The 22,393-nt window shown below is 44.9% G+C and overlaps 5 non-coding genes across 5 annotated transcripts; all 5 read right to left on the bottom strand.

Annotated features, from left to right (window-relative positions):
• Nucleotides 1-3,936: 3,936 nt before the first annotated feature.
• trnaa-cgc (transfer RNA alanine (anticodon CGC)) lies at nt 3,937-4,008 on the bottom strand. The gene has a single exon. It is a non-coding gene; the product is annotated as a tRNA-Ala (tRNA).
• Nucleotides 4,009-5,686: 1,678 nt separating this feature from the next.
• Nucleotides 5,687-5,758, bottom strand: trnaa-cgc (transfer RNA alanine (anticodon CGC)). The gene has a single exon. It is a non-coding gene; the product is annotated as a tRNA-Ala (tRNA).
• Nucleotides 5,759-8,417: 2,659 nt separating this feature from the next.
• trnat-cgu (transfer RNA threonine (anticodon CGU)) lies at nt 8,418-8,489 on the bottom strand. The gene has a single exon. It is a non-coding gene; the product is annotated as a tRNA-Thr (tRNA).
• Nucleotides 8,490-12,237: 3,748 nt separating this feature from the next.
• On the bottom strand, nt 12,238-12,309 carry trnat-ugu (transfer RNA threonine (anticodon UGU)). Its single transcript has one exon. It is a non-coding gene; the product is annotated as a tRNA-Thr (tRNA).
• A 465-nt stretch (nt 12,310-12,774) lies between these two features.
• On the bottom strand, nt 12,775-12,846 carry trnaa-ugc (transfer RNA alanine (anticodon UGC)). The gene has a single exon. It is a non-coding gene; the product is annotated as a tRNA-Ala (tRNA).
• Between the last annotated feature and the right edge of the window lie 9,547 nt (nt 12,847-22,393).

Below are 22,393 nucleotides of genomic sequence, written 5' to 3'. Positions count from 1 at the left end.
GTGCTGGATGGTGGGTACTGGGTTGTGGTGCTGGTTCGTGGGTGCTGGTTGCTGGGTACTGGGTGGTTGATACTGAGTGGTGGGTGCTGGGTGGTGGTGCTGGGTGTTAGGTGTTTGGGTGGTGGGTGCTGGATGGTAGGTGTTTGGGTGGTGGGTGCTGGGTGGTAGGTGTTTGGGTGGTGGGTGGTTGGTGCTGGGTGGTGGGTGGTTGTCACGAGAATTTTCATCCCAATGTTATTAACTCAAAACTCACTATATGCTTTGACCAACTGCTTTCTTCTGGAAAATGTGAAGTCCAAGATGGACAAAGGGGGCGTTGTTGGGGCTGTGTTTCTGGACCTAAGGAAGGCTTTCGATACTGTTAACCATGAGATTCTCATCACAAAATTGTCCAAGTTCAACTTTTCCCCCGATGCCTTGAGATGGATGAAATCATACCTTGAAGGCAGAACTCAGTGTGTCAGAGTGAGCAATGAGCTGTCGCCCACTCTTAGCTATGATGTGGGCGTGCCCCAAGGGTCAATACTGGGGCCCCTCTTGTTCAGCCTGTACATTAATGATCTGCCTTCCGTCTGCACTGGGTCTGAAGTTCAAATGTATGCAGATGATACAGTGATATATGTGCATGCAAAGAGCAAACAACAAGCTGCACAAGAACTCACTACTGTAATGGTCCAGGTTACAAAGTGGCTCAGTGACTCATGTTTGCATCTCAATGTGAAAAAAACTGTTTGCATGTTCTTCACAAAGAGGGCCAGATGTCTATGTGTCAGGGGAGAAGCTCCAGGTGGTATCTGATTTTAAGTACCTTGGAATCATACTTGATTCCAACCTCTCTTTTAAAAAGCATGTGAAAAAGGTAATTCAAATAACCAAATTCAACCTAGCTAATTTCCGATTTATACGAAATTGTTTGACCACAGAGGTAGCAAGACTGTACTTCAAATCGATGATACTCCCCCACTTAACATACTGCTTGACTAGTTGGACCCAAGCTTGCTATACAACATTAAAACCTATTCAGTCTGTCTACAAACAGGCTCTCAAAGTGCTCGATAGGAAGCCCAATAGCCATCATCACTGTTACATCCTCAGAAAGCATGAGCTCCTGAGTTGGGAAAATCTGGTGCAATACACCGACGCATGTCTTGTATTCAAGATCCTAAATGGCCTGGCTCCCCCTCCACTCAGTACTTTTGTTAAACAGAAAATCCAAACATATGGCAGCAGATCCACAAGGTCTGCCATGAGAGGTGACTGTATAGTTCCCTTAAGGAAAAGCACCTTTAGTAAATCCGCTTTCTCTGTGAGAGCGTCCCATGTCTGGAATACACTGCCATCAGACACACATAACTGCACCACATATCACACTTTCACAAAATGCATGAAGACATGGCTAAAGGTCAATCAGATTTGTGAACATAATCCCTAGCTGTGTATTGCCGCTTTCCATGTTGTCTGTTGTCTGTAGCTTGTGAGGTGTGGAAACACTTTGTTTTTATGGATTTTGTCTTGTTGCTTTTTGTTCTATGTTGCTCTGTCTGTATGCTACATCTTGCTTGTCCTATGTTGCTCTGTCTTTATGCTATGTCTTGCTTGTCCTATGTTACTCTGCGTGTGCTCACTGTTCTATGATTGTCTATATTTTAATTGTTTTTAATAACCTGCCCAGGGACTGCGGTTGAAAATTAGCCGGCTGGCTAAAACCGGCACTTTTACTGAAACGTTGATTAATGTGCACTGTCCCTGTAAAAATAAACTCAAACTCAAACCAAACTCAAACCAATTCTCCAGAGGTTGTAAGGCCCCTGGTTAATAGAAGAATTAGACAAAGTCCCAGAATTCTGCAAAAGGTTAGTTCTTTATTCAGCTCTACAAATCATACAAGCACATAGCCATTTATACCTAACATTTGGTCATACTCCTTATAAATGCCCCTCGTCTTCTTTAACCTCTCTAGAGTATGTGGGACGAAATCGTCCCACCTACTCAACAGCCAGTGGAATCCCGTGGTACGATAGTCAAATACCTTAGAAATGCTATTACTTCAATTTCTCAAACATATGACTATTTTACACCATTTTAAAGACAAGACTCTCGTTAATCTAACCACACTGTCCGATTTCAAAAAGGCTTTACAGCGAAAGCAAAACATTAGATTATGTCAGTAGAGTACACAGCCAGAAATAATCAGACACCCATTTTTCAAGCTAGCATATAATGTCACAAAAAACAAAACCACAGCTAAATGCAGCACTAACCTTTGATGATCTTCATCAGATTTCACGCCTAGGACATTATGTTATACAATACATGCATGTTTTGTTCAATCAAGTTCATATTTATAACAAAAACCAGCTTTTTACATTAGCATGTGACGTTCAGAACTAGCATTCCCACCGAACACTTCCGGTGAATTTACTAAATTACTCATGATAAACGTTCACAAAAAACATAACAATTATTTAAAGAATTATAGATACAGAACTCCTTTATGCAATCGAGGTGTCCGATTTTAAAATAGCTTTTCGGTGAAAGCACATTTTGCAATATTCTGAGTAGATAGCTCGCCATCACAGGCTAGCTATTTTGACACCCACCAAGTTTGACCCTCACCAAACTCTGATTTACTATTAGAAAAGTTTGATTACCTTTGCTGTTCTTCGTCAGAATGCACTCCCAGGACTTCTACTTCAATAAAAAATGTTGGTTTGGTTCAAAATAATCCATAGTTATATCCAAATAGCGGCGTTTTGTTCGTGCGTTCAAGACACTATCCAAGGGTGACGAAGGGTTACGCGCCCGACGCGTTTCGTGACCAAAAAATTCTACATTTTCCATTACTGTACTTCGAAGCATGTCAACCGCTGTTTAAAATCAATTTTTATGCTATTTTTCTCGTAAAAAAAGCGATAATATTCCGACCGGGAGTCGTTGTTTTCGTTCAAAGACGAAAGAATAAAAACATGGTGTCGCCTCGTGCACGCGCCTCCAGTCTCTGTTCTCTGATCGACCACTATCTAAATGCACTAGTGTTTTTCAGCCAGGGCCTGCAAAGACATCATTCAGCTTTTTGCCGCCTTCTGAGAGCCTATGGGAGCCGTAGGAAGTGTCACGTTACAGCAGAGATCCCCTGTTTTGGATAGAGATGATCAAGAAGGCCAAGAAATGGTCAGAGAGGGCGCTTCCTGTTTGGAATCGTCTCAGGTTTTGGCCTGCCATATGAGTTCTGTTATACTCACAGACACCATTCAAACAGTTTTAGAAACTTTGGAGTGTTTTCTATCCAAAGCTAATAATTATATGCATATTCTAGTTTCTGGGCAGGAGTAATAATCAGATTAAATCGGCTACGTTTTTTTATCCGGCCGTGAAAATACTGCCCCCTATCCATAACAGGTTAACAGTTCCCCTTTTCCTTGAATGTCTCAGCTTGTCCTATGCACACACATTTATAGAATTAGTATGATAATCACTCAGTTATATATTTTCAGGGTGGAATCATTTAGTCAAAACCTTAAATGTATAAATTATTTTATCAGTGGTGGGTGCTGAGGGTGCTGGGTAATGAGGGTTCTGAGGGTGGTGTGCCGTCTCCACTAGGGCCCTCTCAGCCAGCCGTCTCCACTAGGAACCTCTCAGCCAGCCGTCTCCACTAGGGCCCTCTCAGCCAGCCGTCTCCAATTGGGCCCTGTCAGCCAGCCGTCTCCACTAGGGCCCTCTCAGCCAGCCGTCTCCACTACGGCCCTGTCAGCCAGCCGTCTCCACTAGGACCCTCTCAGCCAGTTGTCTCCACTAGGGCCCTCTCAGCCAGTCGTCTCCACTAGGGCCCTCTCAGCCAGCCGTCTCCACTACGGCCCTGTCAGCCAGCCGTCTCCACTAGGACCCTCTCAGCCAGTCGTCTCCACTAGGGCCCTCTCAGCCAATAATTTTAAATGGAGAAGCTGGGGATTGAACCCAGGACCACATACATGCGAAGCATGCGCTCTATCACTGAGCTACATCCCTTTCTGGGAAAGAAAAAAATGTTTCTTTTTAAAATTTTATTTCATCTTTATTTAACCAGGTAAGCTAGTGGAGAACAAGTTCTCATTTAGAACTGTGACCTGGCCAAGATAAAGCAAAGCAGTGCGACACAAACAACAACACAGTGTTACAAATGGAATAAACAAGCGTACAGTCAATAACACAATAGAAAAAAAGAAAGTCTATATACAGTGTGTGCAAATGGCATGAGGAGGTACGGCAATAAATGGGCCATAGTAGCGAAGTAATTACAATTTAGCAAATTAACACTGGAGTGATAGATGAGCAGATGATGATGTGCAAGTAGAAATACTGGTGTGCAAAAGAGCAGAAAGTAAATAAAAACAATATGTGGATGAGGTAGGTAGACAGGGTGTGCTATTTACAGATGGGCTATGTACAGCTGCAGCGATCGGTTAGCTGCTCAGATAGCTGATGTTTAAAGTTAGTGAGGGATATATAAGTCTCCAGCTTCAGCGATTTTTGAAATTCGTTCCAGTCATTGGCAGCAGAGAACTGGAAGGAAAGGCGGCCAAAGGAGGTGTTGGCTTTGGGGATGACCAGTGAGATATACCTGCTGGAGCGCGTGCTACGGGTGGGTGTTGTTATCGTGACCAGTGAGCTGAGATAAGGTGGAGCTTTACCTAGCATAGACTTATAGATGACCTGGAGCCAGTGGGTCTGGTGACGAATAGGTAGCGAGGGCCAGCCGACTAGAGCATACAGGTCGCAGTGGCCATATCAATACAATTTACCTTTTCTTTACACTGTTCTAATGAAAGTACATTTCAATAATATCAGCTATCTTCCATAAACGTCGAACAAGGATGGAACCCATGTGCTTCAGTTTACAGAAACAGATGATTTAGCATATCTATTTCCTTCTTAGAATGTCAACATTCTGGAAAGTGGGACTTGTGCAAAAGATAATTTAACAACTAAATACAATCAACAGAGAAGTTGGGGATTAACGTTGGACCGCATACATGTAAAGTACTAGCTCTACCATAGAGATACATCCCCTTACTATAATAGCTGTGTTGCAATATTGATACAACTTGCTTTTTATGCAAAGTCCTCCAATAAAAGCACAGGTCCATGATATCAGATGTCTTTCATACAGGTACGGACGGGATTTGAACCCAATATCTTCAGTTTACGAGACCAACGCCTTACCACTTGGCCACCATGCCACTCTACTCTACAAATTATACATCAACATTCTGGAAAGTAGTAGTTGTGTAAATGTGAATTTGGCACACAAATAAACTCAGTGGAGAATCTAGGGATTGAACCGAGGACCTCATACATATTTTGCATGCACTCCCCCTCTGAGCTTCCATCCCATTTCATTTGCAGATAAAATGCAATATCAATACAATGTACTTTTTATATACACCATTCCATTGAAACTACAATGAAATGATAGCAGCAATTCTTAAACCAGGTACAGACTGGGATCGAACCCATAAACTTCAGTTTTTGAAAATGACGCCATAAAAGTTGGCAACAATGCCACTTCTGTTCAATAAATGTACAAACAGGGATTGAACGAATGTTCTTCTGATTACAAGACCAAATTATTTAGCACATCTCTGTTTCCTGCTTAAAATTTCAACATTCTGTGAATTAGGAGTTGGGTCAATGCAATAATTTTAAGTGGAGAAGCTGGGGATTGAACCCAGGACCTCATACATGCGAAGCATGCGCTCTACCACTGAGCTACATCCCCTTTCTGTGAAAGAATTGTTTTATTTTTTTTTTAAATTTTATTTCATCTTTATTTAACCAGGTAAGCTAGTGGAGAACAAGTTCTCATTTAGAACTGCGACCTGGCCAAGATAAAGCAAAGCAGTGCGACACAAACAACAACACAGTGTTACAAATGGAATAAACAAGCGGACAGTCAATAACACAATAGAAAAAAAGAAAGTCTATATACAGTGTGTGCAAATGGCATGAGGAGTGTCGTGACGTTGTATTAGTTAATGTGACGACTGTTGCTCATCGAATGATTAACGGTTTTTAATTGCGTGATTAAATGAATTAAGCAATGAATCAAGCAATTAACTCATTGACCTGGGGCACCATGGGAACATTATTTTGATTGAGTTTCTATTTCCCAAATTAACTCAAAGGATATCAGAATATCGATTTTACAACAGTCGCTAAATTAATCAATTTCCTCTACAGTCTCATTCTGAACGTCGCATAATCCGGGAATCTGCACGGACCCGGGCTTTACCAATGAATTTACCACACCAATCTTAGTTGATTATTTATTTACTAGCAAGCTAAAATGATGATAAAAATACACATACACAAAACACAGTCTAGCTATTGATTAGGACTTAGTATAAAGGGCCAACACACTATGGCGCGTTTTACCCAAAATGGGGATTTAAAAGAGAGAGAAACAAAGGAAGTACATGAGAGAAATATACATTTGGGTTCATTTGTCAGCTATGCTTATTTAAAACCTAGCCTTGCCCGAACTGCCGCTCTTATGGGTCAGAATATAATGATGTAATTACGTGTTGGAGGTCTCAGGTGGGAAGCTCCGCGTGGGTCGTTTAGGCTTCTCAATGACGCACTTCTCCGGCGCAACTCTCTGGTTGTCCTCACGATGTCAGTGTCCTTCTTGGCTTAGTGGTCTGATCCCTCGCCATCTTCTAAGGACAGACAGCTCTGTAGCTCAGAGCTCACAGCTTTGGGCTCGAACGGTGTAGATACCACGATTCAATGGAGAGTGGAGGCTGGGTGGTTCGGCTTGAATTCACCCGCTTAGACACAGCTACTCGTCCGTAGCTTGTGTAGAAATTTTTTCTTTGTCTTCAACCTTGTGTTTCGTTTTGGGGTTCGTCGACTTTGTTAGACCTTCGCTGCAGCTTGGGGTCAATTAGTCTCCTATGTTAATTCTTTACTCTCCTGTCTTATACCCTTGGGTCAGAAGTGGGTGTAACCGCCTTTAGGGCAATTCTCTGGGCGGACCAAGTAAAGGGGCAAGGCCTAGATTTTGACTAAAAATCCAATTTTAGACACTAACTTCACATTTCATCTTTACCAAAACATTCTGTTTGATTTGGATATTTTCCACACAACGTACAATGTATAAACATCAGGCATATACTGGGAAAACTCTTAAAGGTACAATGTTTTCATAATAACGTCATCTCTTAACCTTTAAAAACAATACAAAAGTTACATACATTTTAATATTCCACCTCTCGTCATGACCACCATTGTGGCTGACGGAAACCATTGTTCCAAAGTCCCTTTATTGCATGTTTAATGTTCTGAGGCCAGTTCTCCATTGTTAGGACAAAGGAATTTCTCTGTGGCCTAAGGTTTATTATGGGCATGAGGTGTCATAAACCCCCACATCTTCAGACCCCTAGATCTCTCCTCCTCTGTTGGGGGTTTGGGAGATAATCTGTAGGGTGGTGGTCTCCTGTACCCTGACCTGATCAGGAAAGTCATGACAGGAGGTACGGCAATAAATGGGCCATAGTAGCGAAGTAATTACAATTTAGCAAATTAACACTGGAGTGATAGATGAGCAGATGATGATGTGCAAGTACAAATACTGGTGTGCAAAAGAGCAGAAAGTAAATAAAAACAATATGTGGATGAGGTAGATTGGGTGGGCTATTTACAGATGGGCTATGTACAGCTGCAGCGATCGGTTAGCTGCTCAGATAGCTGATGTTTAAAGTTAGTGAGGGAAATATAAGTCTCCAGCTTCAGCGATTTTTGCAATTCGTTCCAGTCATTGGCAGCAGAGAACTGGAAGGAAAGGCGGCCAAAGGAGGTGTTGGCTTTGGGGATGACCAGTGAGATATACCTGCTGGAGTGCGTGCTACGGGTGGGTGCTGTTATCGTGACCAGTGAGCTGAGATAAGGCGGAGCTTTACCTAGCATAGACTTATAGATGACCTGGAGCCAGTGGGTCTGGTGACGAATAGGTAGCGAGGGCCAGCCGACTAGAGCATTCAGGTCGCAGTGGTCATATCAATACAATTTACCTTTTCTTTACACTGTTCTAATGAATGTACATTTCCATAACATCAGCTATCTTCCATAAACGTTGAACAAGGATTGAACCCATGTGCTTCAGTTTACAGAAACAGATGATTTAGCATATCTATTTCCTTCTTAGAATGTCAACATTCTGGAAAGTGGCAGTTGTGCAAAAGTTAATTTAACAACTAAATCCAATCAACAGAGAAGTTGGGGATTAACGTTGGACCACATACATGTAAAGTACTGGATCTACCATAGAGATACATCCCCTTACTTTAATAGCTGTGTTGCAATATTGACACATCTTGCTCTTTCTGCAAAGTCCTCCAATAAAAGCACAGGTCCATGATATCAGATGTCTTTCATACATGCACGGACGGGATTTGAACCCATGATCTTCGGTTTACGAGACCAATGCCTTACCACTTGGCCACCACGCCACCCTACTATACAAATTATACATCAACATTCTGGAAAGTAGTAGTTGTGTAAATGTGAATTTGGCCCACAAATAAACTCAGTGGAGAATCTTGGGATTGAACCGAGGACCTCATACATATTTTGCATGCACTCCCCCTCTGAGCTTCCATCCCATTTTTTTATTTTTATTTATTTCACCTTTATTTAACCAGGTAGGCTAGTTGAGAACAAGTTCTCATTTACAATTGCGACCTGGCCAAGATAAAGCAAAGCAGTTCGACAACATACAACAACACAGAGTTACACATGGAGTAAACAACATACAGTCAATAATACAGTAGAAAAAAAAATAAGACTATATACAATGTGAGCAAATGATGTGAGATAAGGGAGGTAAAAGCAAAAAATGCCATGGTGGCAAAGTAAATAAAGTATAGCAAGAAAAACAATGGAATGGTAGATTTGTAGTTTGAAGAAAGTTCAAAGTTCAAATATAAATAATATGGTGCAAAGGAGCAAAATAAATAAAATAAATAAATACAGTAGGGGAAGAGGTAGTAGTTTGGGCTAAATTATAGATGGGCTATGTACAGGTGCAGTGATCTGTGAGCTGCTCTGACAGCTGGTGCTTAAAGCTAGTGAGGGAGATAAGTGTTTCCAATTTCAGAGATTTTTGTAGTTCGTTCCAGTCGTTGGCAGCAGAGAACTGGAAGGAGAGACGACCAAAGGAGGAGTTGGCTTTAGGGGTGACCAGAGAGATATACCTGCTGGAGCGCGTGCTACAGGTGGGTGCTGCTATGGTGACCAGTGAGCGGAGATAAGGGGGGACTTTACCTAGCAGAGTCTTGTAGATGACCTGGAGCCAATGTGTTTGGCGACGATTATGAAGTGAAGGCCAGCCAACGAGAGCATACAGATTGCAGTGGTGGGTTGTATATGGGGCTTTGGTGACAAAACGTATGGCACTGTGATAGACTGCATCCAGCTTGTTGAGTAGGGTATTGGAGGCTATTTTGTAAATGACATCGCCGAAGTCGAGGATTGGTAGGATGGTCAGTTTTACGAGGGTATGTTTGGCAGCATGAGTGAAGGATGCTTTGTTGCGAAATAGGAAGCCAATTCTAGATTTCACTTTGGATTGGAGATGATTGATGTGAGTCTGGAAGGAGAGTTTACAGTCTAACCAGACACCTAGGTATTTGTAGTTGTCCACAAATTCTAAGTTAGAACCGTCCAGAGAAGTTATGCTGGATGGGCGGGCAGGTGCAGGCAGCGATCGGTTGAAGAGCATGCATTTAGTTTTACTTGTGTTTAGGAGCAGTTGGAGGCCATGGAAGGAAAGTTGAATGGCATTGAAGCTCGTCTGGAGGGTTGTTAACACAGTGTCCAAAGAAGGGCCAGAAGTATACAGATTGGTGTCGTCTGCGTAGAGGTGGATCAGAGATTCACCAGCAGCAAGAGCGACATCATTTATGTATACAGAGAAAAGAGTTGGCCCAAGAATTGAACCCTGTGGTACCCCCATAGAGACTGCCAGAGGTCCAGACAGTAGGCCCTCCGATTTGACACACTGAACTCTGTCAGAGAAGTAGTTGGTGAACCAGGCGACGCAATCGTTTGAGAAACCAAGGCTACTAAGTCTGCCGATGAGGATGTGGTGATTAACAGAGTCAAAAGCTTTGACCAGGTCAATGAATACGGCAGCACAGTATTGTTTCTTATCGATGGCGGTTACGATGTCGTTTAGGACCTTGAGCGTGGCTGAGGTGCACCCATGACCAGCTCTGAAACCAGATTGCATAGCGGAGAGGGTGCGGTGGGATTCGAAATAGTCGGTAATCTGTTTGTTGACTTGGCTTTCGAAGACCTTAGAAAGGCAGAGGAGGATGGATATAGGTCTGTAGCAATTTGGGTCAAGAGTGTCACCTCCTTTGAAGAGGGGGATGACAGCAGCTGCTTTCCAATCTATGGGAATCTCAGACGACACGAAAGAGAGGTTGAACAGGCTAGTAATAGGGGTTGCAATAATTTCGGCAGATAATTTTAGAAAGAAAGGGTCCAAATTGTCAAACCCAGCTGATTTGTAGGGGTCCAGATTTTGCAGCTCTTTCAGAACATCAGCTGAATGGATTTGGGAGAAGGAGAAATGGGGGAGGCTTGGGCGAGTAGCTGTGGGGGGTGCAGTGCTGTTGAATGCAGTAGGGGTAGTTAGGTGGAAAGCATGGCCAGCCGTAGAAAAATGCTTATTGAAATTCTCAATTATAGTGGGCTTATCGGTGGTGACAGTTTCCTATCCTCAGTGCAGTGGGCAGTTGGGAGGAGGTGTTCTTATTCTCCATGGACTTTACAATGTCCCAGAACTTTTTAGAGTTGGAGTTGCACGAAGCAAATTTTTGTTTGAAAAAGCTAGCCTTGGCGTTTCTAACTGCCTGTGTGTATTGGTTTCTAATTTCCCCAAAAAGTTGCATATCGCGGGGGCAGTTCGATGCTAATGCAGAACGCCACAGGATATTTTTGTGTTGGTTAAGGGCAGTCAGGTCTGGGGAGAACCAAGGGCTATATCTGTTCCTGGTTCTACATTTCTTGAAAGGGGCATGCTTATTTAAGATGGAGAGGAAGGCATTTCATTTGCAGATAAAATGCAATATCAATACAATGTAGTTTTTATATACACCACTCCATTGAAACTACAATGAAATGATAGCAGCAATTCTTAAACCAGGTACAGACTGGGATCGAACCCATGAACTTCATTTTTTGAAAATGACGCCATAAACGTTGGCAACAATGCCACTTCTGTTCTATAAATGTACAAACAGGGATTGAACGCATGTTCTTCAGATTACAAGACCAAATTATTTAGCACATCTCTGTTTCCTGCTTAAAATTTCAACATTCTGTAAAGTAGGAGTTGGTTCAATGCAATAATTTTAAATGGAGAAGCTGGGTGTTGAAAGCAGGACCTCATACATGCGAAGCATGTGCTCTACCACTGAGCTACATCCCCTTTCTGGGAAAGAAAAAAATGTTTCTTTTTTTACATTTTATTTCATCTTTATTTAACCAGGTGAGCTAGTGGAGACCAAGTTCTCATTTGGAACTGCGACCTGGCCAAGATAAAGCAAAGCAGTGCGACACAAACAACAACATAGAGTTACAAATGGAATAAACAAGCGAAAGGTCAATAACACAATAGAAAAAAAGAAAGTCTATATACAGTGTGTGCAAATGGCATGAGGAGGTAAGGCAATAAATAGGCCATAGTAGCGAAGTAATTACAATTTAGCTTTACCTAGCATAGACTTATAGATGACCTGGAGCCAGTGGGTCTGGTGACGAATAGGTAGCGAGGGTCAGCCAACTAGAGCATTCAGGTCGCAGTGGTCATATCAATACATTTTACCTTTACTTTACACTGTTCTAATGAATGTACATTTCCATAATATCAGCTATCTTCCATAAACGTCGAACAAGGATTGAACCCATGTGCTTCAGTTTACAGAAACACATGATTTAGCATATCTATTTCCTTCTTAGAATGTCAACATTCTGGAAAGTGGGAGTTGTGGAAAAGCTAATTTAACAACTAAATACACTCAACAGAGAAGTTGGGGATTAACGTTGGACCGCATACATGTAAAGTACTGGCTCTACCATAGAGATACATCCCTTACTATAATAGCTGTGTTGCAGTATTGATACACCTTGCTTTTTCTGGAAAGTCCTCCAATAAGAGCACAGGTCCATGATATCAGATGTCCTTCATACAGGCACGGACGGGATTTGAATCTATGATCTTCGGTTTACAAGACCGAAGCCTTACCACTTGGCCACCATGCCACTCTAATCTACAAATTATACATTAACTTTCTGGAAAGTAGTAGTTGTGTAAATGTGAATTTGGCACACAAATAAACTCAGTGGAGAATCTTGGGATTGAACCGAGGAACTCATACATATTTTGCATGCACTCCCCCTCTGAGCTTCCATCCCATTTCATTTGCAGATAAAATGCAATATCAATACAATGTACTTTTTATATACACCACTCCATTGAAACTACAAGGAAATGATTGCAGCAATTCTTAAACCAGGTACAGACTGGGATCGAACCCATGAACTTCAGTTTTTGAAAATGACGCCATAAAAGTTGGACAATGCCACTTCTGTTCTATAAATGTACAAATAGGGATTGAACGCATGTTCTTCAGATTACAAGACCAAATTATTTAGCACATCTCTGTTTCCTGCTTAAACTTTCAACATTCTGTAAAGTAGGAGTTGGGTCAATGCAATAATTTTAAATGGAGAAGCTGGGGATTGAACCCAGGACCTCATACATGCAAAGCATGCGCTCTACCACTGAGCTACATCCCCTTTCTGGGAAAGATACAAAAAAATCTTATTTTATTTTATTTCACCTTTATTTAACCAGGTAAGCTAGTGGAGAACAAGTTCTCATTGAGAACTGCAACCTGGCCAAGATAAAGCAAAGCAGTGCGACACAAACAACAACATAGAGTTACAAATGGAATAAACAAGCGTACAGTCAATAACACAATAGAAAAAAAGAAAGTCTATATTCAGTGTGTGCAAATGGCATGAGGAGGTAAGGTAATAAGTAGGCCATGGTAGTGAGGTAATTACAATTTAGCAAATTAACACTGGAGTGATAGATGAGCAGATGATGATGTGCAAGTAGAAATACTGGTGTGCAAAAGAGCAGAAAGTAAATAAAAACAATATGGGGATGAGGTAGGTAGACTGGGTGGGCTATTTACAGATGGCCTATGTACAGCTGCAGCGATCGGTTAGCTGCTCAGATAGTTGATGTTTAAAGTTAGTGAGGGAAATATAAGTGTCCAGCTTCAGCGATTTTTGCAATTCGTTCCAGTCATTGGCAGCAGAGAACTGGAAGGAAAGGCAGCCAAAGGAGGTGTTGGCTTTGGGGATGACCAGTGAGATATATCTGCTGGAGCGAATGCTACGGGTGGGTGTTTTTATCGTGACCAGTGAGCTGAGATAAGGCGGAGCTTTACCTAGCAAAGACTTATAGATGACCTGGAGCCAGTGGGTCTGGTGACGAATAGGTAGCTGTAATAAAGATAATCTAACGTTTTACCTAATGATATATAAGGAGGGCATTTGCACAACATGCTTCACAACAGCACACAACAAAATTCCAGAGACATATTGAGCAACCAACTGATACCAATCACGACCACACCCAGAGACAGATGGCTGACTTAAGCACTCACACAAAAATGTCAAGACATGAAAGCGCCCTAGCCACACGAACTGACCACTGGTGTAAAAAACAACATTCCATGAATATCGCAACCACCCAGACACGAATTAGCAGAAAAACACACTTAGGGGTGTTGGACTCCGAGGACAAAGGACACTGACAAGAGCCAATGGGAAGTCGACACCACCTGGAGAATGGACCGTCCCTCCACTCATCGACCAGTCAGGAGAGCGGACCTACTAGAGTCAACCTACGTCAACACACTGTTATTTCATTGTATAAATTGGATGCACACCATGTTTCGGGGCGCTCTTACGCTAGTTCCCTATGAGCTAAACGAAGGAGTCCGTGCACGCTTTGGCAAATATCTTTGTCTCATAATAAACTGCCTACTATAAACTGAATCCACCCGGTCCAGCGTCTTGACTTGGTCTCCTTCTCAAGTAACTGATCATCAACAAAACTTGGTAGCAGAGGATGGTTTCATACTCCTGAATTCGGTCCATTAATGGTTGATGTGAGAGGAGACAAGTCCGGGACAATCTCGTAAGGACGGGTGACCTGTCCGCAGGAGCCATCGGCGATTCTACTTCCCCCGGGAAACTGATCAACGAGCTCGACTAAAAAAAAAGGGTAAGCAGAGCCTTTTAAAACAAAATCTGCATATTGTATTATAGTCTTTATCCAAATTTTGATCAGTAGTACTGGGCGTGAGTATGAATTACTGTTAATATTACATGAAATTGTATAGACAAATGTGAAGGCTGAGTACAAGGATATTTGGTGTTTAATGCCTGAATTGTGAGATCAAGTCGCGTCAGTAATACTGGGATTGATCTCGTTTAGGGCCAAGTAGCGTCAGTAAGACTGGGATTGGGTAGAAATAGTCGAGTCGCGTCAGTATAACTGGGATCGACAACCGAGTAGCGTCAATTGAATTGGGATCGGTATAACTACTCAAGTAGCGTCAGCAAACTGGGATTGGCAACATGTATCTGTGAGTTTCTGTCCGGCTGAAGTGGCGTTTAGTTCGAGACATTAATATACAGTCAGATACATTGGGATAGTGCATTCCGTGAAATTGGGGCGGACTGAAGTGACTCTCAGTCCGGAGCGTCAATACAGTCGGGTGCACGAAAATTAACCTGGAAATATCAGTAGTCATCAGTTAGGAGTCAGATATACAGTCGGATAATTTGGAATATTGTAGTGTTGATTGAGCGTTTCACAGGTCTCTTTTTAATCAATTTTATTTTATTTGTATAATTTTTAAGAATTACTGAGTGAATTGTGGTCAGCCGCCGTGCTGTTGGTATTGTCCTGGGTTATTTCAACAATACAATTAACGAACTGTCTTAATAAAGGTTGAAGTGGTTATTATTCTGCTTCTGTAATATAGGCAGTTTATTAAATGAAAGTAAATTTATAGTTGTAGGAACTTTGTCTACGAGGGTGGGGCACCAGAGATAAGTCTGTGTCAGCACCGTGAATACATCGCTGGTTTTGACCAACGACGGGCTAAGTATACAAAGATAGAGGGACATTTATACGGGTAACAAAAATGGCAACCATTCCACCAACCAAACTTAAATGTAGCGAATATTTGGAACAGAAGATACAGGATAGAGCGGGGGGAAAAGAACAATATAAAGCAATAAGGAAAGTGTGGGAGGAAGTAAAGTTGAGATGGACACAGGCAGGTTATTTTAGCGGAGGGGCCCCGACAAAGGGACAACTTGTAGTGATGGAGGAAGTTTTGAAGGAAGCAGTTGAGAAAGGAATAGAAAGTGAAAAGGACAGAAACAGGAACCACATGTTTAAGAAGGAAGGGACCAAGAACAGAGAAAAGGCAGAGGCAGAGTTGAGAATAGGGATCTGGGCTATAGAGGAGACTAGAAGGGCCCTCCCATATAAGAAACCAGATATGATGGGGATAGTGACGACCGCCACGACTGATCTAAATACAGGACCGACTGACGATACAGACGCTACCGTTGCGTCTGCTCCACCTACATTATACCCAGAAGTGCCAAAAGAAGTAACCCAGACGCCCCCTCCTTATTCATTTGGACAACCCCAAAGGGGAAAATCCCTCAATCCATTCCGATCAGCACTGTCTCCTGCTTCACCCGCAATACAAGCTCCAGTATTCTCTCTCAAGGGTGGAGAGTTGACCGGAACCGTCAGCATGGGCATACATGGTGGACACCTTGACTGTGAGGAGGTGCAAAACTATGAGACAGGGGGAGGAGGCCCAACCTCCCTTTCTGATATGGTTGGAGGCGGAGGAACCAAGTTCACCTCCACCCCCAACCCAGACCATTACTTAAGGTGCCACTCACTCACCCCGGGGAACAGCGAAGCATCCTGGTCCTCCCAAGGAAATCTACCCAGCGAGGATGACGAAGGTGGGACCAGACACACCCCCACCAGTATGGACATCGTGAACCTACAAAGGCAGGTGAATGAGTCCATCGTCCTAGCAAAAACCCTGTTAGAGAAAGCGGACAGGGACGGCGGGACGTTCCACGTAGAGGGGGTAATGACAGGGAAAGTGACCGATCTAGTTGAGCCAGTCAGAAGGTCGGTTCGCTTGGAAAAACTAAGAGAAAGGGGAATGACATCGAGGGAACACTGGGGCCTTAGTGGGGGTGTCAGTTCTGCAAGACAACTGCCACTCAGACCCGCAGCAGACCCTCGGTTTGAAGAATACCAGCCATGGAAGATGACTGACCTGACCACACTCATGGAACAACTCCCTAGTCTGCACGGAGGAGCCTCGGCATGGCTGCTGCAGCTCCAAACCCTTACCTCTGGACTACGCCTATGCTTAGGAGACATGAAAGCGCTACTACTAGCCAGAGCAACAGATCATGGAACCATGGCGTCTCTCATAAAAGAAGCAGATCTGAACGCAACACCCCCCACCGCACCACTGGGGGACATACGTCAGGCACTGTGGGAGGTGTTGCGTCGGGCGTATCCCACTGAAAGGAACCATGCTACCCTGTCCTCTTTCACCATCACTCCAGAAGAACAACCAGCAGCCTACCTGGACAGGGCCAAGACTACGTGGAGGACTGTCCATGAAGAACCATATGACCACACGGAGACTACACTCAGCATGTGGAAAGAAATGGTGGTGAATGGATGTCCCGGAGAAGTTAAAGTTAAACTCAGAAACACAGTGGGGTTAATGGCACTTCCCCTACCACAATTCAACTCGCACACGCATCACCACCTCACCCAATATAACAAGGACAAAGGGGGAGCGGACACACAGGTCCAGTCCCTTCAAGTCCAGCTGCTGAAACTACAGCTGAAAGAGGCCCAAAAAGGTGATAAGCCCAAAAAGCAGATGGTGGTAGAGAACCCGGAAGACTTATCCCAGGTAATAAAGAAGACAGTGACCCAGATGATGCAGCAACAGTTGCAGCAAACTACCCCGTTACCATGGGGGTCCCCCAAGTGGCGCAACACATGAACCAACCCATGCCCATGACCGCCCCAACATCCTACCTGCCGCCTCAGTTGAGTTATCCAACACCATGGATGGCTCAACCGGGATACCAAACACCTTGGCAAGGAGGTCAACCCCGTTGGGGGGGCCTGAACTGTTATAATTGCAGACAACATGGGCACATGGCTCGCAACTGCCCTCATCCGTTAACACCTGCAAGGCAACACTGGATGGCAACCAGGGGGGGCTCACCAGGGAGAGGAAGAGGTGGACCCCGCCCACAAAGGTACCCAGGATCCCAAGCACACCCTGCTTACAATCACCCCAACCCTGACCTGAGCCAGCACACACCAAACTTCCAGGGCATGGCGGATGAGTACGCCCCATGGCCATGAAGGTGCCCACCACCACCGGACGGGGAGGGACGGCAGCTTTTTCCACTTCACACAGAACCTACTGTTCTGTGTGAAATTGAAGGGGTACCCCATCAATTTCTAGTTGATACAGGTTGTACATACTCTGCTATCCGAACCCGTCAGCAACTATCTTCGGAATTCATTCAGGTGGTGGGGGTGTCAGGAAACCCCGAAGCTCAAAAGAAAACCGTCCCCTTACACTTCTCATGGGGCCTATTAAAACTCAAACATCAGTTCCTGTACTGCCCCAACTGCCCCATCAACCTGTTGGGACGAGACCTCTTGTGTAAACTACAGTGCTCTATATATTTGACTAACAACGGCGTGGAGGTCTACACCTGCCCCATTCTCTCCACCACAAGCAAACCAGTGAAGGTCCTCATGTTACCGGCCCCTGTCCTATCTGCAACTCAAGAAATGTATTGGTTGAAGTGTATTTCAACGGGAATAGGAACTCCACGCATCCAGTTCCAGTTCAACCAGCTGAAAACACAGATCTACACGTTACACCCATACAAGACTCCACAGGCAGAGGTGCACTGCACCCTCAATGTCACAGACAACGACGACAACCCATACACAGATGACTGGGATGAGAACATGATGCCACTCACGCCATCAATCAGGTGCTGCACGATAATATGTGGACAAGAGGGGGTAGCAGCTCCTGTAATCTTGCAACCTCACCTGAAGTCTTGGTACCTGTTGGGAGAGGAGTCAGCTCCTCACGTCACACTCGCTGTAGGTAATGGTTTCGAGGCACGGAGCCTTGGTCCAATGATCAGACGAGCCTCCAAACTCCAGTGGGAGCCCACCCATACGGCCGGCATTCACAAAGCCACTACTGAAAACATGTGGAGATTCCTTGATATTGACACGGAAGAGCTCTGCCACCCAGAACGGCTGACCCTTCTAAGACACCATGGTAAGCCATATACCGACCACCCATCCACTGCAGCGCTGATCTCGACGGTGGATGAAAAGATATGGACCACCTCCCCATTTGATGTAGGACAGCTCCAGGTAGCACCGGTTACCATCACTCTTGTGGACCCTGAGCAACAGCCTGTTTTCCGGACCCAGTATCGCTTGAAGCCCGAACAAATCACTGGTATCAAGCCTACCATTTAAGGCCTACTAGGAGCGAGAGTCATCTACAAAACTATATCCCCATGGAACACTCCCATTCTACCGGTGCTAAAGGCAGGAGGTGAAACTCACCGGATGGTCCAAGACTTCCGAGCAGTAAATGACGTTACTGTACCCATTGATCTTCCTGTCCCAGATCCTCACATCACATTGAGCAACCTGTCTCCCAAGCACCAGTACTTCACAGTAGTGGACTTGGCAAATGCGTTTTTCAGCATCCCACTGGATGTGGCTTCTCAACCACTCTTTGCATTTACGTATGAACACCAGCAGTACACGTACTCGGTTCTCCCACAGGGATACAGGTGCTCACCTGGGATCTTCAATCACATCCTCAAAACACAGCTGGGCGAATTGAAAATTCCCGATGGAGTGGTTCTCATCCAGTATGTGGACGACCTCCTTCTGGCCGCTCCTAACTCTGATCTCTGCCTACTAATGACAAAACCTCTGCTGGACTTCCTAGCAAACAAGGGATACAATGTGAAAATGAGCAAAGTCCAATCCTGTCGCAGAACCGTACTCTTCCTTGGAAGAGAGATATCGGGTGAAGGAGCGGGACTCTCCAAAGCCCACAGAGACTCTATCTTACATCACCCACGCCCCATCACTGTTTCGGGTATGCTGTCATTTTTGGGCCTGACAGGGTACAACCGTACACATATCCCTGACTATACAGCAAGAACCGAGCCTATGAGAGAAATGGTGCGTGTGGCTGGTGCGAGAAACCTGCACGCCTCTTTGGCTTGGACACCTGAAGCTTCCGAGGCATTTGCACTCCAGAAAACAGACCTATCCGTGGCCGCAGCTCTCACTGCACCTGACTACAAAAACAAGTTCCATCTGGATGTTTCTGAAAAGGAAGGATTCTCATCGTCCATCCTATTTCAGAAACAAGAGGGGGAGAGGAGAGTGTTGATGTACCACTCCTCAAAACTAGACCACATCGAAATAGGTCAAACTACATGTTCCAGGTACGTGGCAGCAGTGGCAAAAGCCATAGAAAAAACAGCCCATCTAGTGATGTGTCATCCATTGGAAATTCATACCCACCATGGAGTGGCAGCGTACCTGATGAGCAAGGAATTCACGTTCAGTTCTGAAAGAAAAAACAAAATACAGAACAAATGCACCCAATCACACATCACATTTGTCAACACCGACAAGAACATGGCAGATGCACTCAACGCAGAGGAAGGCTTACCCCACTCATGCGCCGAAAGAGCAGCACAAGAACTGAAGCTGAGACCTGACCTGGAGAACAAACCACACCAAAACCCTGATCTATGGCTGTACACAGACGGATGTTGCTATAGAGGGGAAGAAGGAAACATAGCAGCGTACGCTGTGGTGCAACAACTACCGGATGGGTCACACATTACCCTGGAAGCAGCCATTATTCCACAACCTGCATCTGCACAGCTGGCTGAAATCATAGGCCTAACACAAGCATTGGAAAGGGCAGAAGGAAAAACTGTAAACATATACACCGACTCAGCCTATGCCCATGGGGCAGTCCATATCGACGGACCACAATGGTTGAGACGAAATTTCACCACTACAGGGAATCTCCCCATCAAACACAAGGCACAAATGGAAAGACTGATTAAGTCAGTCTCACTGCCTGAAAAGGTAGCCATAATGAAGTGCAAAGGACACCAACAGCTGAAAAACAGAATTAGTGAGGGAAACGACGAAGCCGACAAAGCAGCTAAGAAAGCCGGCGGGTACACTCCCAGACAAATGGTGTTACGACCAGAAACATCTCAACCTGAACTCACCCCACACGACATCAGGGAGTTGCAACTCGCAGCCGGACCTTACGAACACTCAGTATGGGCACAAAAGGGGGCCACTAAAGGACCTGACGAACTATGGAGGTGCCATGACGGCAGATTGGTGGCCCCCGCAAACCTGTGCCAAGAACTCATACGAGAGGCCCATGGGCCTACACATGAGGGGAAACTGAAGACTTTACAGAAAGTGTCCTACATCTGGTGGCACCCCCATCTGAAAGACTTGACTGACCTATTCTGCGACGAGTGTAGCATATGTGGAAGTTACAACCCCAAGAAGCCCTATCAAACGCCTATGGGTTTTTCTCCAGTCCCTAACGCCTGTTTCCAGGACATTAGCATAGATTACACAGACATGGGGCCAGATAACGTGGTTGGTGGAAAAAGGTACCTTTTGGTAATGGTAGACAGGTTTTCAAGGAGGGTGGAGGCAATACCAACGGCACGAGAGGATGCCAAGTCAGTCATAAAGTGGCTGCAAACCGAACTCATACCAAGGTATGGGGTTCCAAGACAGATCCGATCCGACAACGGGTCCCATTTCAGTAACAAGCACCTGAGACAGGTGGAGGAGAGATTCGGGATTGTACACAAATTTGGGTCGGTGTACAGGCCCCAATCTCAGGGCCTCGTGGAACGCGCCAATCAAACCCTTAAGGCTAAAATAGCTAAGGTATGTGCAGGTTCGAAGTTGACTTGGGTTGAAGCCCTGCCCCTGGCATTGATGGCTATGAGAGCCTCTCCAGGTGCAGGCACCCATCATGCCTGGTCCACCAAGGGAGGGAGGTCATATGCCCGCCCTTGATGTACAACAAATTGTAATGTCTGACTATGTGAGAAAACTGACGGAACTTTCTGCAGCTCTCTCCACACAGATCCGCAAGGTCCAAGAGGGGGAGCTGTTGGGAGACTCGCCACCACTGAAGGTAAAAGTTGGGGACTGGGTGAGGGTCAGAGTCCACAAGAGAAAGTGGCTGGAACCCAGGTGGACTGGACCGTACGAAGTGAAGGAAGTTACTTCACACTCTGTCCAGGTCAAAGGTAAATCAGGGGTGCCTTGGCACCACCTTACACACTGCACTTCAGCCCCAACCCCTTCCAGAATTTTGACTGAAACCAGGGCCAACTTACGCGCCCTTGATTCGACCCCAACCACTGATCCCTTAGACGAGGGAAATGGGGCCACAGCTCCCTTTTCCACGTCCTAAGGCGCCACGCCCAGGGACGGGGTACCTTCCTCCCTGGGAGCGGCTGGGGATATCAGCTCCCCTGTTTGTTATTTTTATAATTATTACTGGAGTATCCTTAGGAACTCTCACATGGCTAGTGCAACAACTTACTCACCTACCCACAGTCAACAGTACCCTGCCTTCCACAAACCACAGGATCCATAAACGCTCCACTGTCTCCACTGACAAATCATGTACTCCAACAAAAGTTAGGAGCACCACCCTATGTCTAGCCATAAACACCACCACTACAGTGACATTGCCATGGGGGCTTCTGGGACGTTCTAGAAATGGGTGGGCTAGTGCGATGGAGTTTACTGACAAAATATAGTATATGACCTTAGGGGGCTATAGCGAGTGGTCCTGGAAAAATCTAGTGTCCGAATCTGGTCCAGACTGGTCCGCTTGGACTGAGGGGGACGATGTCGAGGGTTGGCGCAGGGTCCTGACATTATCTACAACTACAACGGGGTTGAAATTTATTGTTCGGCCAAGGACAAGCCTAGGCTGTCAGCCGTTTGTACTCGCTCCATATGTACCAAACTCCCTAGACTGGAATCTGCGGATTTGCTTAACTAATTTATCTAGCCCACAAGCAGTCACAGTGAAGGACAACATTTCATCTC

This window comes from Salmo trutta, unplaced genomic scaffold, assembly GCF_901001165.1.
Source record: "Salmo trutta unplaced genomic scaffold, fSalTru1.1, whole genome shotgun sequence".
NCBI lineage: Eukaryota > Metazoa > Chordata > Actinopteri > Salmoniformes > Salmonidae > Salmo > Salmo trutta.
The sequence above is the reverse complement of the archived record's forward strand: the minus strand, read 5'-3'. Positions and strand labels throughout refer to the sequence as shown.